Source organism: Poecilia reticulata, linkage group LG1, assembly GCF_000633615.1.
Source record: "Poecilia reticulata strain Guanapo linkage group LG1, Guppy_female_1.0+MT, whole genome shotgun sequence".
NCBI lineage: Eukaryota > Metazoa > Chordata > Actinopteri > Cyprinodontiformes > Poeciliidae > Poecilia > Poecilia reticulata.
Window position 1 is genome coordinate 15377473 of NC_024331.1, and position 16088 is coordinate 15393560.

The window sequence follows — 16088 nt, forward strand, 5'->3', positions numbered from 1 at the left end:
ACACATAGATAAGCTCACATGTGCAAAAAGCTTCGCACTCACAATTGCACATGTACAAAAACAAAAAGACACACAATTGTTTAGCATTTGTCGAATTGTGTATGTATGGTCGCTAAGAGCAAACCCACTCACTCGCTCACACATCTGTGTCTTTGTTGCCACTCCAGCTCTTGTCTTCTCCTCTGGTGCCCCTTGTAGAGGGCTTTGATATCGCTTCCAAGCCTGGTTCCTGCTGACCTGCTTTGATGCTAGTGTCTAGTTGTCTTGTCATCTCCCTTTTCTTTTCTTTCCTCCTGTTCTCTCCCTTCCCTTTTGCTTTGTCGATACAACAAGGGTGCCGGAAGCAACCGCTCATAATCTCTTTCTTCCTCTCCCAACGTCTTATTCTCGCCCTCTGTCTATTTTCATTATCCTCTCAATCCCGTGTTCCACCTATTTTGATGCGCGTAATTGTCACATGTTTTCAACAATGTAAATACTGCTCTTTGATCTTTTGCTATAGTAAACTGTTTATATTAAAGCATTTTTATTACGTGTTTTCTATCATTTAATCTCCAATCAAGCTCTACTGAAGGCTGCTTTGTAGCTATTCTGCTAAAGTTGAATAATACTTCACAAATGAAGAAATGTATCTGTAACCATGCTATTCCAAAATGAATATGTTGCTTAGCAAGAATTAAAATGCATAACAACTTAGGGATGTTTTGCATAAATAATGTCTTTATTTCATTTTGAATGACAAATATGACACGTTTTCAAAGGTGTTTACAAGTCCATGATCACTTCTTCTCTATTTTTTCTTGTAAGATTATAAGAAAAAATAATCAAACAAAATACTGTTATTTACAATAACAAAAAGCCCACTCACTGACTGAAAACATGCGAATGCTCAAACTTCATGTTGTGCCAGATATGTTTGTTGATCCGTTTGCCAACCATCCTTTTGACTTTTATTGGTGTCTCTTTCAAAACTAAAGAGTACACTAAAAACGTTTTTAGAGAAAACAAAAAAAAAAGAGAGATTTGTGTTTAGTAGGTTTTTCTAACGGGGAAAAAAGCTTAATTGCTTAAAAGGCAGTTTCTGTTAAAGTGATTTGGAAGGCGAGTAATTGATGGAAAAATTGGTTCATTAGCATAAAAACTGCAGCTGAGGGTTGATACTGATAACTACTTTTGGTCCCACCTTTGTTGTAATTGGATTATAGCTAGTTCAGCTGTAAGAAAAAAGTCATTGTACTTCACTCTTTTGTCAATCTTCTGTCAAGTTGTATTTTGTGATGTGGAAATCTTTTTTTTTTCTTCTCTTCTGTCATGTAGGTGTTTGTTTACACATGTTATGTGCTGACAGAAGTCTGGCACATCAGACTTTTCACTGCACCAAATTAAGGTACGATGAGAGAAGACTTACAGATGCAAATTAAACATAAAAATATCAAAATGTATGTTACATTCACTAATTCAGTTCAAAAACTGAATCTATTTAAGATTTTAGTATGGAAGCTTTATGCTATGTTCATACTACTGCCTCCAGTTAGACTGCTAACTTGAGAATTGACCAGGAGACGGTCATTGATATTTCCAACAAAGATTGTGAAAATTCATTGCTGAAGAGGATGACTGTTCACAAATTGCTGTGTCCTCTTTTCGGATGGAAGGAAATTTTGCAGTTCAATTAAAAATCGATGCTGTGATGTTTTAAGGACAAACTTGGAGGCTCTGTAAGTGTCGAGTGTCTTGCAGTATGGATTCAGTTCCATAGTTTGTGATAATCTGGAGATTCATGTTATTCATGTTATGTGTTGTTCATCTGTAATTTTTGAAATCCAAAGTCGGCACAGATGTCTTTACGGAAATTTTGGTGGACTTTGTGGCACTGTTTCCTAAAAACTTTTAAAGAGATGTTGGTTTTATTTTTCAGCAGGCACGTTGTCACGTGCCCACACTTGTGTTCAAGCCTCTGCTTGATCAGCCCTCCAACTTTTTTTTCTAAAACCACAAAGAATTCATGGAATATTGTCAACAATGCAAAGGAGCTGAAGCAATGTGGGCTACTGAAAACCTTAGCAGAACAACAGGTTCATCATCTTGCCATGCCACACTGCATTATCGCAGTAACTGATGTGCAAGGATCACTTTTTTTGTTTTGAAACATTTATTTTAAAATTAAATAGTTTATGGACAATGCACATTATAAACACCTCTACAATTATGGATATGCTACATCTTGCTTGTGCAGAATTGATTTTTACATGCGAGTGTGTTATATTTGTGTTTGCCTGAGGGACCACACATGCTGGTCTTGCAACTTTTTAATGACAGTTTCCTCAGGAACCGATTGCTCCCATGAATAAAATTGCACATCTGGATAGTCGGGGAATGTAAGGGGACTGGGGGGGTGAGGGGGGCGTGTATGTGACAAGATGGTGAGAGTGAGAAGGTATGCAGAAACTGACAGCGAAGGATATGAGCTGAAATGACCAGTTTGAAATGGAGGGAAGAAAAAAGATGTAAGCTATGAGTTGAGGGTTGGTTAAACAAACTAAAAGCAAGATACTGGAAGCAACAGAGGGGATAGTGGCAAAGACGAAGCCACTTAAGAAGTGGAGTGAAACTGAGAGAGCTCTAGACAGTGGGAAAAGGAGAGTAAATTGACTGCCGCGTGTCACATGGAAACAGTCCCTAATTGGCCAATCAGCCGACCCCAGATTGAGGCTGCCACTTTCTCTGACACTGCAAGTGCACCTGTCCCTCTGACAGGCTCAACCTCACACACACACACACACACACACGCACACGCACGCACACATGCCTTCACACACACACACACATCTTCAAACATAACAGCTGCCACCATTACGACCTCTTCATCCCCCCTCTCCATTTCTGATATGTACTTTGAAGAAAGATCTTTGACAGAAGAAAATTGTAGGAAAGGGACAAAGAGAAGAAAAGCCAATGACAGTCAAAAGTTGAGATTTAGTTTACTATTCAAAATAAAACAAAAAACAAGACAAAATCTACTTTATTTAATATATGCCACAGGCAAGGTATTCTGCATAAAAATACATATTAAATACACAAATGGGCAATATGACTTATTTTGAACATGATGGTAAAGGAATGGTTATAGGCAATTCATGCATGCAGTCAAATGTGTTTACCTAGCATATCATAGTCAGATAAGTCTTTTTCTCTTTTTTTTTTTTTTTTTTTTTTTAATAACACATGGAAGCAGTGGCGATAAAGTACCCAAGATTCATTCAAAGATAATAAAGTGGCAGAAAAATGCAACATCCTGATCTTTTTCTGTTAATGTACAACACACTTTCAACACCTTTGAGCTACCTTGTTATAGGTATGTAAAAATACCTAAGCAAATTAATCTTTTACTGTCATGCTGAAAATTGAAATATTAATTAAAAAAATTATATTTAAAAAAAAACAATTTTTGGCTTTTTTTTTTTTACCAAAACCACCACTGCCATATTTATTTGAACTCCTATTTATTCCTTCAAAGCAAAATTCCTGCTTACTGTCTTGAAACTTTTATTTAGTAATCCATCACTTCCTGTTTCCTTGAGTTGTAACTGATGTAATCTTTCTAGCGTTGCCATTCAATTAAGGAATCTGCAGGATCTTCAGTTCACTAAATTGCTGAAGAAAAAAATTGCTACTCTGAAAACTTGCTTGTGTTTACAAACAGACCCATAATTAAAAACAGTTTATTTGCAGCATATCTACACTTACTGTCACATTACAGTAAACTCTGTAAAAAGATCCCTTTCAGTGCATCCAAATTATGTCACAGATATTGTATGCACACTATTTGTAGTTCCCAGACTATATCCAAGATGCAGCTGGACGATATGGCTGAAAAACTTTCTTCGTAATAATAATGATCATTTTGGTTTACAGGTAAAGGAAACACCACATTGAGTGTTTGGTGTGTACCAATCAAAAACAGATGTTTTCAGAACAAATGTCAGCCTTCTGAAAAAATACGTGTGTTTCTATGCAGTCACTACTTGTTTGGCCTCCTCTTGCATGAATTACTCCATCAGTACGCCGCGGCACAGAGGTGATCAACCTGTGGCGCTGTGTAGGTGTAATGGAAGCCCAGATTGCTTTGATGGCTGCCTTCAGGTTGTCTGCCTTGTTCGGTCTGGTGTCTTTCATCTTCCTCTTGACAACAGGCCATAGATACCCTATGGCCTGTTGGGTTGTCAGGGGGGTTGTTGGCTAATCAAAAACAGCAGCACTGTGGTCATTGAGCCAACTTTTGGTGCCTTTGGCAGTGTGGGCTGGTGTCAAATCCTGCTGGAAAATAAAATCAGTTTCTCCATAAAACTTGTTAGCAGAGGCAAGCATGAAGCACTCAAGAATTATTTGTAATCATCAGAATATTTCAGTATTTTTGTGAAGACCTTTTTTTATCTGGTGGCTCTTCAGATGTTTCTGAGGAACATTGATAGCAGCACCGTTTTTGACCCCAGAATAGGTTCTGATATCACAGGATGTTGCTTCTCTTCTAATTACCGTATTTTCCGCACTATAAGGCGCACCTAAAAACCTTTAATTTCCTCAAAAGCCGATAGTGCGCCTTATAATCTGGTGCGCCTTTTATATGGACCAATATTGAGCCACAACAAGTCTAGCAACTACAGTAAGCAGCCGCTGACTTCATTTTCCCCCGTAGAAGAGGAAGTGCGCGGTGCATGCTGGGATAGTTGTCAGAACGCTGGTTTGTTAATAAAGTTTGATAATACATTTAAAGTCAGGGGGACGAGAGACAGAGACTGCGACGGCAGCGTGTTGGTTGGTCTCTGTTACCCAGAAAGCAGTTGGGCACAATATCCCAACACCAACACCGTGAGTGAAACAATGACTGGGGCAGACTACTATATAAAGTACTCGAGGACCCCTTCTTTACAAATGTGGATGTGTAATGATAGAGTACAGAACAAATCAGCAACCCAAACTGAAGCGTCTATTCTATGCACCTTATAATGCAGTGCGCCTTTTAGTGCGGAAAATACAGTAGCTGATTTTTTGTTTAATTTTGATCAAAGCTCATGATTCTTACTGTCCTTTTGGGAGAACTTTATTGTCCCTGTTCCTAAACTCAAAGTCTCCCCCATTTTCCTGAATGCGTGTTCACATTGCTAGTGCAGAAATCTTTTGAAAAGATCATCAAGCAGCTTTTTTTTTTTTTTTTTTGAGATAAAAACCAATTTCAGTTTTATTATATGCCTAGCTGGGACGTGGAGGATGCAATCCCACACTTCTAAATAAGATTTTTCACAAAGTTCACAAATTTTTGCCCGATTTCTTTTTATATTGACTTCTGTTCTGCTTCTTTTTTTTTTCTTTTTTTTTTTTGCATCCATCTTTCAGCTAAAAACTTAAAGTATCTTTTTAATGCTGATGTTGGCCTCGTATGTTGGAGTTTACACTTCTTTACTGTTAGGTCTCGGAGAGTGGAAATAAACGGGGTCCTTTCTGTATGTTGTCTTATCCTCCACAGCCCACTCTCCCCAGGGCTGTGTCTTCTCACCTCTTTTATTTATCATGTACAGGGAATTATTGTCGCAGTCAGCATCTTCAGCAACATATTTTAAAGTTTGCTGACGATGCAGTTATTGTGTCCCTTCTTAGTAGTGATGACCCCGATCATGGGGCAGTGATCAGGGAGTCCACTGACTGGTGTGAGACCTTTTTTTCTATAGGTAAAAGTCACAAAGAGTGGAGCGATGGTCAAAGATTTCAGGAGGAGCTGCACTAATCAACTACCTGGTGTAATTTCTGACAAAAAAGTAAAAGTCACAAATCAATACAAGCACCTGAAAACAGTGATTGGTGATAGCCTGACCTTCGAACTCAACATGGACTCTTGTCACAGGGTGTTTTTAGGTTGATTATTTAATGTGAATTAAACTTTTATGCAAACGTTTCCTGTTTTATTGAGTCTGTTCTTACTCTTAGTATTGTTTGAACCATTAGCTGGTAGAAGCAGGGATATACTTTTAGTGCATATGTTCTAAAATTGTTAGAATAAATTTCAAGGACCTTACTTATCTCTACAAGATCCTCCTTTCCCCTCTCCACCCAGGTCAGATTCAACAGCGGAACGTAATGGATGGCATGCTTGGAGGGATTTTTCTAGAACTCTATTTCATTTTAATTTCACTGATTCTGCATAATTGATCACATTCTTACAGTCTTTGAATCTTTTGGAAAGTTCTGAATATTTTGTTGCAATGATTGCATTAGCTTTAACATGTGATAAATGAACTTCGGATCACTTTGATTTGTACTCTGTCATCCCTCTTGAATCGCTCCATCTCAGAAAACACTGGCATGTTCCACCAACCTGATCATTGCCCAGCTCACCACTCATTATCAATCCCTCTGAAAACATTAAGATGGACATGAATGCAATGGCAGCAATGTTACCTGTAAGAGTTTAATAATAATCTGACATTTTACAATTATTTATTGATGATGTAGTTATTGTTAATAATTAATCATTTCTTGTTTTACCTTGAAATAAATATTCTAATCTCAATTTGATAGCATGATTACAAATGCTAAGTTAATTGCTGATATAAAACAAATGCAAACTAATAATCATACAGTAAATAGTATTTTTGTGAAGGTTACAGTGTTTAAATACTATTAATCAAATGACTTGAGTGAGTTCTTATTATTTTGGACGACATTTATGAAGATGACACATCTTGTTACCTTGGTTATCCGGTGTGTGCAACACACTTCAGAAGTTTAATGAAGCCAGTTTTATGTGTTTTAACTGAAAAAAAAACATGAAATAATTACTCATCATCATAATCAGATTTTCCCCATCGCACTCGTTGTCTAAGGATCTGTAAGTTGAGTTAAATTAACCGTTTCAACGTCGCAGCACAAGAGCTAAGAATGTTTTCCAGTTGATATAACTTGGTAACTGAAACTGACATCAGATAAAGATTTGTGAACACAGCAACAACTAAAAACCTTTTATCTGAAGAATTGATCTCTTCTCTTCCACTCTGTTCATGTGTAGAGCCTTCACGCTGCCCGGGAACGTTGGATGAGTTTGATACTCAGAAATTACCATGAAATGTATAAAATTATTATTAGCCCTGTCATTGCCTTTCTATGCAATTCCACTCAATTCTCATTTCCCTTCATTGCTCCATCAGCTCGATACTTCTCTCTCTGCAGCGGAGCGTGGTTGTTTACAGCGCAGGCAATTTCCAGTGAACGTCATAGTGTCGAACTTACATATGTCACGGCCAAATGTTAGTGATTGGGTAAAATTAAAAACTTCCACAGAGTCCACACCGGCAGGAAAAAAAAAAAAAAAAAGTTTCTCTTATGGTTTTATGTAAAAATATGGTCAACTTCACCAGAAAATGGAAATCGATCCCAAAACATTCCTCCGTGTCCAGCAATTTAGAGAGATTTTGAAAAGAAAAAGGGTCAATAATCTCTATCTCAGTATATTCCGATATTGAGAAATGTCTTAGAAGATTATGCACTAAGTCCCTATTGGCACAAGTGGATGGGCCACAGTAAAATATAAACACCAGAGGTTTCAATACACACTTTTTCCGTGTTGTAACAGCTTTTTTGCAAATGTTTTTTGACTTTTTCTCAGCAGAGGAACGCTTTTTCTGTGACTGTAGCACTCCAACTCAACAGCCACCGTACTAACAAGTAAATATCTAACCAACTAATTGACTTAATCCCTAGGACAAGTGTTTTTACGGTCATAAATATTTAAATTCAGAGTTGAATTCTCTTTCTGAAAACACAAGATGCTTTTGTTTTGCAAACTCTTGAGATTCTTGGAAATGTTTCAAGCAATTTTGCTGCTCTTGCCGATGTGCAGACATTTAAATCTGTCTACCTAATAGGATGTAACGAGTTGTCAGTTCTGTCTGATATCAGGCGATGCAGGAACCCATTTTGATCAGGAATGCACTGTGTGTGACGCAACTGCTTGGGTCTTCTGAGGGGTTCTAAGTCTTTGATCTTCACACAGCCACGGCTATGTGACCCAATCAGGCCTCAATTTATCAAAAGCCATCTGGATACTGTTTCACCTTCCACCGAGATGTGCCTGATGTCTCTGTTAATCTGCTGTCCCCATATATCTGTGACTCAAGCCACTTCTCAGCTTGTACATTCCTTCATCTTATTCTGAGGATTTTAGTCTTCTCAAAGCTTTTTCCACGTGGCATCTAATTGCAAAAAAAAATAAATAAATTAACAATTAGTTGAGGCTAACCTTTGCTCAGGAAACATTCCTTGACTTTAGCCCTTATTTAACTTGTCTGCAGTGTGCTGATGGGAAGTTTGGCTCTTTCAGTTCCCAGACGACTCTTAATTTGTTATTTTCTGTAACTTCTTATTTTTAGTGAAACTTGGCATTAATATATATTCTATATGTTAATAAATCCCTTTGCATTTAGTTTTTATGAGGATCCTTTGTCAAGTCTGGGTGAGATCAATCCTAGTTTCTATGTATTGTATAATTACAAATCACATAATTAAGCCGGGAAAGTATTGGCCCTCTGAGTGATTAAGGGCCAAGGAAAGAAGCATACACTAATGTCTGCTTTTCTCTTTCAGAATTGACAGCAGCCGTGGAGATGAGAGTTTTGTTTTGTGCTTTATTATTTGTAGGATCAGACATGCTAATAGATAAACATTAAGTACGCAATTATTTTGATGTATCTGTAGTAAACTTATTGGTATGCGACGATTGGAAATGTCTGCAACTTGTAAGATAAGGGAGTGTGATGGTCAGTGCTGTACTATAAGCTCAACCCCTCATGGTTAAATATAAACAATGAGTGGATGCATGAAATGACCTCCCCAAAAATGTCAAAAAAGGTTTTGTTGAAACACTTGTGTTTACAAGTTATAGTTTCTCCTGCAGGGACGTATTTAATTAAAAAGAACCAAACAGAGCATCGTGTGTGGCAGTAGTTGGAGTGAGCACCCAGAGGTCACAGACCTCAACACGACTGGCCCAAGGTTGACAAAAAAATAAACCTTCAGTATATTCCAAAGTGCATCATGAAGAATCTTTAAACATCGATTTGTGTTAACCCTCAAATGTGAAYGTTGTTTTTCATTTGTTTAAAGTTTTATTCAATTGAACATTTTACTTCAAAAGTAGTAACGTGAAAGCAGTATAGATATAGCACAGTAGTAGATTGTTGACAATATTTTTCTCTCTAGTTTAAGGAAAGCCTTTTGAAAAAAGATATGGAATCCAATTTTCTTTATAGGCTGTCTAACATGATATAGCTCTTGCATTACTCCAATAACACTTGGAAGGAATGGTGACTCGAGTTTGAGACTCAAGTTGCACTTAAGAAGGTGCCACTGGTATCACTGAGGCTGACAATCAGGTACCAAAGGACTGACAGACATTTGCATACCCTGTGTAAAAAGGACCCACATCTTTTCCCCTTTACTGTCTGACAACATATCAGATTAAACCTGTTTCAGTAAGGATTACTGAATTATCTCTATTTGGTAATTCACTGCTGATAAAAAATTAAAAAAAATCAAACTTATTTGTGGTTGGAAAATTGGAAGAAGAAATATAACCTGTTGAAAATTTAGAGAACATGCCAACTTCACACACAGAAGTTGGCATGAAGATTAAAGACATTATTTGAGATGGGAGTATTCACCCGTCATCCCTACCTTCTTGGAATTTTTTTCAAAGAATTGCAAAGAAAGAAAGACCCAAGATCATTCAAAGCCATTATATATACAACATTTTGGAACTAAAACTTCCTACTGGAGTTTGTAGTCTGACTTTTCGTTAAACAGATCTATTCATTATTCATCCCCAATGCTCAAATTCAAACTTTGTTCACTTTAATTATATCAAAAAGGGCTTCCAAATTAACAATAGAAATGGAACGTGACACATTTCTACTCTTGTAAATAATTTAGTGGTCACAAACTGGCATGTTTGACATGTGCAGTATCTGGCATTAAGTCACAGATACTGAGGCTGTTATTGTTCCAAAACTCAAAAACATGTCCAGAATAGCTCTGCTTCTTTACTTAAGGGACCCATCACGTCATGCTGTAGATCATACTTTCATTTAAACCACACAGAGTCCAACTGGGCTGAGAAAAAAAAATAAAAATTTACTGGTTTGAGTCTCTGTTACTGATTTCTTGGTTCGAATAAACCAGGTCAAGTGGGCTCAGTGTTCCTGTTGACCAGTGTGTAACTGGCATCTGGCATAACCTCACTGCTGAACACACAAACACACACACATTTTTATTATTTTTTTTACTGTTACACTGTTTGATTAATTCTTCTGAAATAAATCTGAAGTATAAAGTATAAAAATAAGTGTATGCTCTTTCCCACCTGAAAACAAACACACACCCAGACTCACACTCACACCCACACAGAGTAAAGCAAGATGAATTACTGAAAGGATGGAATCTGACTTAACCCATAGTGGAAGTAGGTCACATGGGGGAGACAGGTCATCAGGGAAATAACTCTGCAGTTCCACTTCTTTTGTCTCCGCCAGGAACCCTGAATATTCTTCTCGTTGTCATTGTGCAACTGCTCCATGAAAAATATGTTTATGTATTGGGATCAGAAGCAAAAGTCAAATCCTAGAGACGAGGAAAGCCGACATGCGTTCGCTGTCTTCTCTGGTTCGGCTTTAGCCACAGAGGAAATTTAATGAAAACTGTGTGGTAAGAGAATAACCTACCAAGCTGCTTCTTCTGTTGAATGTTAAAACACTCTAATCGAGGAAAGGCTTCAAAAAAAAAAAAAAAAAGAATGCATCGAAATATCTGAGAGGATTCAGCGTCTGGGCCTGAGAGTCAAACAAAATGTCGCAATTATTGATCACAGTGGATCCCAAAGTTGTCAGCTTCCAACTCCCAGTATAAGGAGGCCTTCAGTCTCAGCTATGCAAGCGATAAGCAATAAGTCTATTAATCAATGCAGCAAATTTACCTTCAGAAGTCACATGCTAAGTGGTTTCTCTTAACAAGTGAGTTCCACAGGGCAGTGTAGTTGGCCATGTTCATTTGTGTTTTTTTTTATTTTTTTAGCTTCCCTCGTATTGTCTTTTATGTTTCTGCAGTGGCAGTTTGTAGAATTTGACTTTTCATTCATTTTAAAGCCCTGTGTAATCCAAACATCTCAGTTCTGCAGAAATCCTGTCACAGTTTAAATCCTTGTTTGGTAAATTTTTATTCTTGGCTGTGGATAACTCAAAAGTTCTTATTTGTGCTCTGCATATTTTTATTTATTTATTTTTTAAATCTCTCAAACGTCTCCTTAAAAGGAAAAGATCCAGGAGATCCAGCCGTCTTCAAAGAGGCTGAATTTAGCCTAGCCGTCAGCGCAACCCGTCTGACATCCAAACACATTGAATCAAATTTAAAAAGTTATTGAACATAAATCCATATGTCCATCAAAACATCAAAGTAATACTAAATTTCAGAGGCGATCTGACATTTGATTTCACTCTTTCTGATCTGCTTAGTTAAAACGGCCAAGTGTGTACCTAATGCACTTTTAACTTTTGGATGCTAAATATCTAAGCCAGGACAGAAAGTCAAAACCCTGAACAAAACAAAAAATCTTTCTTTAATTCAGCACTGTCACACACAGGCTCACATGAACCACTGTGACTGTACATATGCAGTAATTAAGCCATCTGCATATCTCAACAGCTAGCTCACCCTCTGGGTTTAGTGACAATACTGGGATATTATGTGTTTGTGTGTAGCATTCTTGTCTGTGTGCATGCATCTGTACGATGTGGCGCCGGGCCAAGTAACTGGCTGCAGCAGCGAGATTCTGTCCGTAGTCCATATCACTCTGAACTAATCCAATTGTACAAAGAGAGAGCGGGAGACGAGGTAAGGGAGAGCGCACGCATCTGGCTACACTCCAATTCTAAATGGCACGCTGGATGGGGATATTTATTAGAGGCAGAGAGAACCGCAAACACAACCATTCACACATGCGCACCAACACGCAGAACACACCGCACCAGCTTATCTCCACACATATTCACACTTGCAATCTTTCACACGCACACTTCCCGGCACGACAATGAGTGGAAGCACTCATCCACTTTCTCTTTTTCTCTCTCTTGGAAAATAAATAAACAAATGAGGAGAATTAACATCTCACAGTTCCTTCCTGAACAAAATCAAAGAGGGCACACGGGTAGATGCATGAACCAATATGCAATTAGAGTGACAAAATGACTCGGGCTCAGCACTTACCACCTCACTCTACAAGTCTTCTGCAGGTCATGTCCAAATGTGAGACTGAGGTTTGAGGGCTGGCTTGAAAGCTCGCTATCTGCTGCTTGTTGATATATATAAGTCCCACAGTGCCATCTTCTGGACAAATACACCCTGATATTGTATTAACATAGCCAAAACACATACATTCAGAGTTGTGCTGATTATTCATTGTGGTCATTTGTTTTTATATTATGTAAAATTATATTTTGAATTATCACATATGTATGTGCACAAATGTCACAGAGTTTATGGATTTAAATGTGATTTTTAAGGCATTTTAAATGTTTGTGATCGTTGATTACGCTACTTTATAAGGGACAAAAATAAACTTTCCTCAAAACATTATAAATAATAATATTAAGCAACTGCTTTTTGATTTCAGGAGGTGGCGTGCTGCTGAATTTACTTCAGTCATTCATTTATCTTTTTCTTTAGTAGTTTTTTTCCTAATTTTCCCTGGCTAGAATGACAAAAAAAAAAAAAAAACTAATTCTTTCTTCCAAGACTGGTCTATCTTGTTCTCCTCACAGTAACACAGCCAATGATATATATATATTTCTTTTTTTTTGAAGGTGAACCACCTGATAAAAATATCTGAACAAGAAGTACGTTGAACAAGATAAAGCATTCCATCCTGGCTGTTTTGTGTCACCCCGACTTGTTCTCTCTGTTTATATTACAGGCTGGCCAATATCCTGTTTCTCCACCACGGGCCAGCAGACCTGTGCTGTGGGTCAGAGTACTGTTTTTGACTTCAGATGAAAAGCTGATTTCAGGTCAGCCAACCCAATAAGCCCACGTAACACAAACTCCACACCTTCTTAATTTCCTGTCATAATAAAAATAAATAAATAAAAAAAAATCAGTAAATCAACTTGGCACGCATCGGGGCATGTTGGGAGCTTGTCGATATTTTGAAGCTTGTCTTAAAAAAAAATGATGCATCAGAAAAGGTGTGTGTTTAATGTTTGTATCAAGGTGATGTGAGGAAAACAATTAGTAAAAAAAAAAACAAAAAAAACAGGCCTTATGATTAGTGAGGATTCACAGAATGACAAGATGAGATGAAGCACCAGAAGAGCATTACAAATTCTAATGTCTGTGGGGACGTGAAGATGTGATATGAACCTAGGACGGCGCTGCTGGGATTTGGATTTGTGTGTGTGTGTGCGTGTGCTTGCCTATGTGTGAAGGGGAATATTTATGGGTGTGTGTGCATGCGAGTATCAAACAGACAGATGAACGGACAGAAATAGCCAGAAGATGAAAGTGAGATATGTGGGAATGCAGACGGGGTGAGAGAAAATAGAGGAGAGGAGGTTTTGGGGTGTGAATGAAAAAGCAAGTGAGACTGACAAACAGTTTATTGGTGGGTTTACCGGGACAATAACAAGCTGGAGTTGATATTTCAACATCCTATCAGTGCCACGTTGTGTTCGTGTAAAATTAACTATGTGAGTAGTAATAAATGGTTCTGCTAGTTCCTTCCCTGTGTGTGTAGTCTTCTTTCTTTTCTATTACACACGCCATTACCCTATGCCAAAAAATGTCTCATTGCCAAAAATCATCCATCGTATGCTGCCAATCTCATTTTGAAACAGAACACACAGCATAACTTCTGTTATTCTGCTTCATTAAATAGCTTTTTAGAATTTCAAAAATTAAAAAAAAAGAGGACTCGTTGGTACTTTCACAGTCTTAGAGATTGAAAATGCAGAGAACACAACATCACACTGCGAATGACATGTCGGTGTTAAGAATTGGCAAGTAACGAGGGAGATTTTTATTACACGCGGGAACACACTTATCTAATACAAACTCAGTTTGTTTTAAAACTCTTTATAACAAGCACAGTGCTGAGCTAATATTTGGATCTATCCGCACTGCGTGTTTTAAAACGGGGAAAAGACTGTTGCTTCTCACCAACTCCAACCACACAAACCAAGATGGCAAACATGGTCATAGCTTTTACACTGGCAGTTTGTATCCTATTACTTATTTGCAACCATAGTTAAATGCACAGCCACTTTTGTAAACATACTCCTTCAGTGTTTAATGGTCAGTGGGGTTGAGGTGGACAGTGAAGTCCTCCAAGGTATAATCTTCAGCTTGTTTGACCCTCCCAAGAACATTATCTGTCTGTTTCTATTGGACAGCATATTATTCACTGCACTTCCATTTTGAGTATTATCTGTTTGAAACTGTCATGAGAACACCTGCGTCATCAAAGACCAATTAGACATGTAAGCGTTTTTGAACGCGACAGTTAAGGGATTAAATCAAAAATAATTGTGTGAAACATACTTTTATCTTTAAAAGTGAGTATGTTAGTGACTTACAAGCTCATTGTCACAGCTAGTTTGCTTTATATTCACACTGAAATGATTTACTAAAACTTCGTCTTTGTATCACTCAAAGAAGATCAAGCATCACCAGCAGCAGTTTGTAAAAGAGTCTGAGTGAGTAAAGCTTATAAAGTCATCTATTAGCAAAGTCTTAGCTTAACGGTGTTTTGTCTCACATCATTTTTACCTAATAAACTGAGCAATTAGAGCAAAGACATTTAGGGGTGAAAACTACAGAGAAATACTTTAGATCTAGAGATTTAATTCTACACCAGAAGTCATGAAGTCACCCATAAAGCTAAAAATTAGGATAATATGTTGATACTTAAACATCCAAAGTAATAAAACGAGGCCGAAATAGTTTAGCACCTAGCATACTCTAGCTTCTCTCACTCTCAAAGCTAATGCTTGTTGCTCATTGAAGCTTGAACTACTTAATGATGAAGACAAATGAGCTCATTATCAAGTGCTTTCAAGCATGTTTGGTGCGCCCACAGACTGACTGCAGACAGAGAGATGTTTTCATGTGTGCTCTCTTGTTCCGGAGGTGCACAACACGCAACAGATGCCTGCCCGACCTCGCGGTTGTATTTTGCATGTATGCAAATTTTAAACTTCACCTTATTGAAGCCACACCTCACCGGGTTAATTTCCTTACAGCTTAAAGTGGTACATTTCCCTCTGTGTGTACATAGCCTGAGCAGTCTTAAGTGTATTAAGCAAAGATAAGCCTTCGTAATCACAAGCAGAGTGAGCAGGAGAGCAGGGAGGCTCACTACTCGTGTGCTCTTAATTGCATTATGGGTCCGTATGACTTTGTTGCACAATATCATGCTTTCATTTTCTCATCATGTGCAGTCATCATCAGATGCTGTTCATTTGCCAAGCATAGGCTACTTAGTATAAGTGTGATGCTTTCTCAACGAGAGAAACTGAGGACTCCTGCTATGAAATTAAATCAATGCTCAAATGTAGTTCAATTTAAAGAGATCATTTGGGAATCAATTCACAGTTGATGTCATGTTGATTAGCTGAGACAGGCATGTGAAAATAATACGATGAGGGTCTGAAGGAGGTTAGGCTGTAGAGATTTACGCAGAGTAAAATTGTTGCAGTTCTAAGGCTGAGCATTAGGGGGTGCTGAGAGACAGAAGGGTAAGTGAAAGCATGGCAAAATCATAAAGGTTTAATTTAATAAAACATACACACGGGAAAGAAATGTTGAGCACTAAAAAAAAAAAATCTTTTTTCAATTTAACCTTGTTATGAATCCCCCTCCACTTTATTTATCACCCATTGGTCACAGTGTTACCATACAAAATCACTTCCAACATGGAACTGCATTGAATAATTAGGATTTTAATATTCACACACACACGCACACGCACACACACAAAACACACATTCAAAAATCAA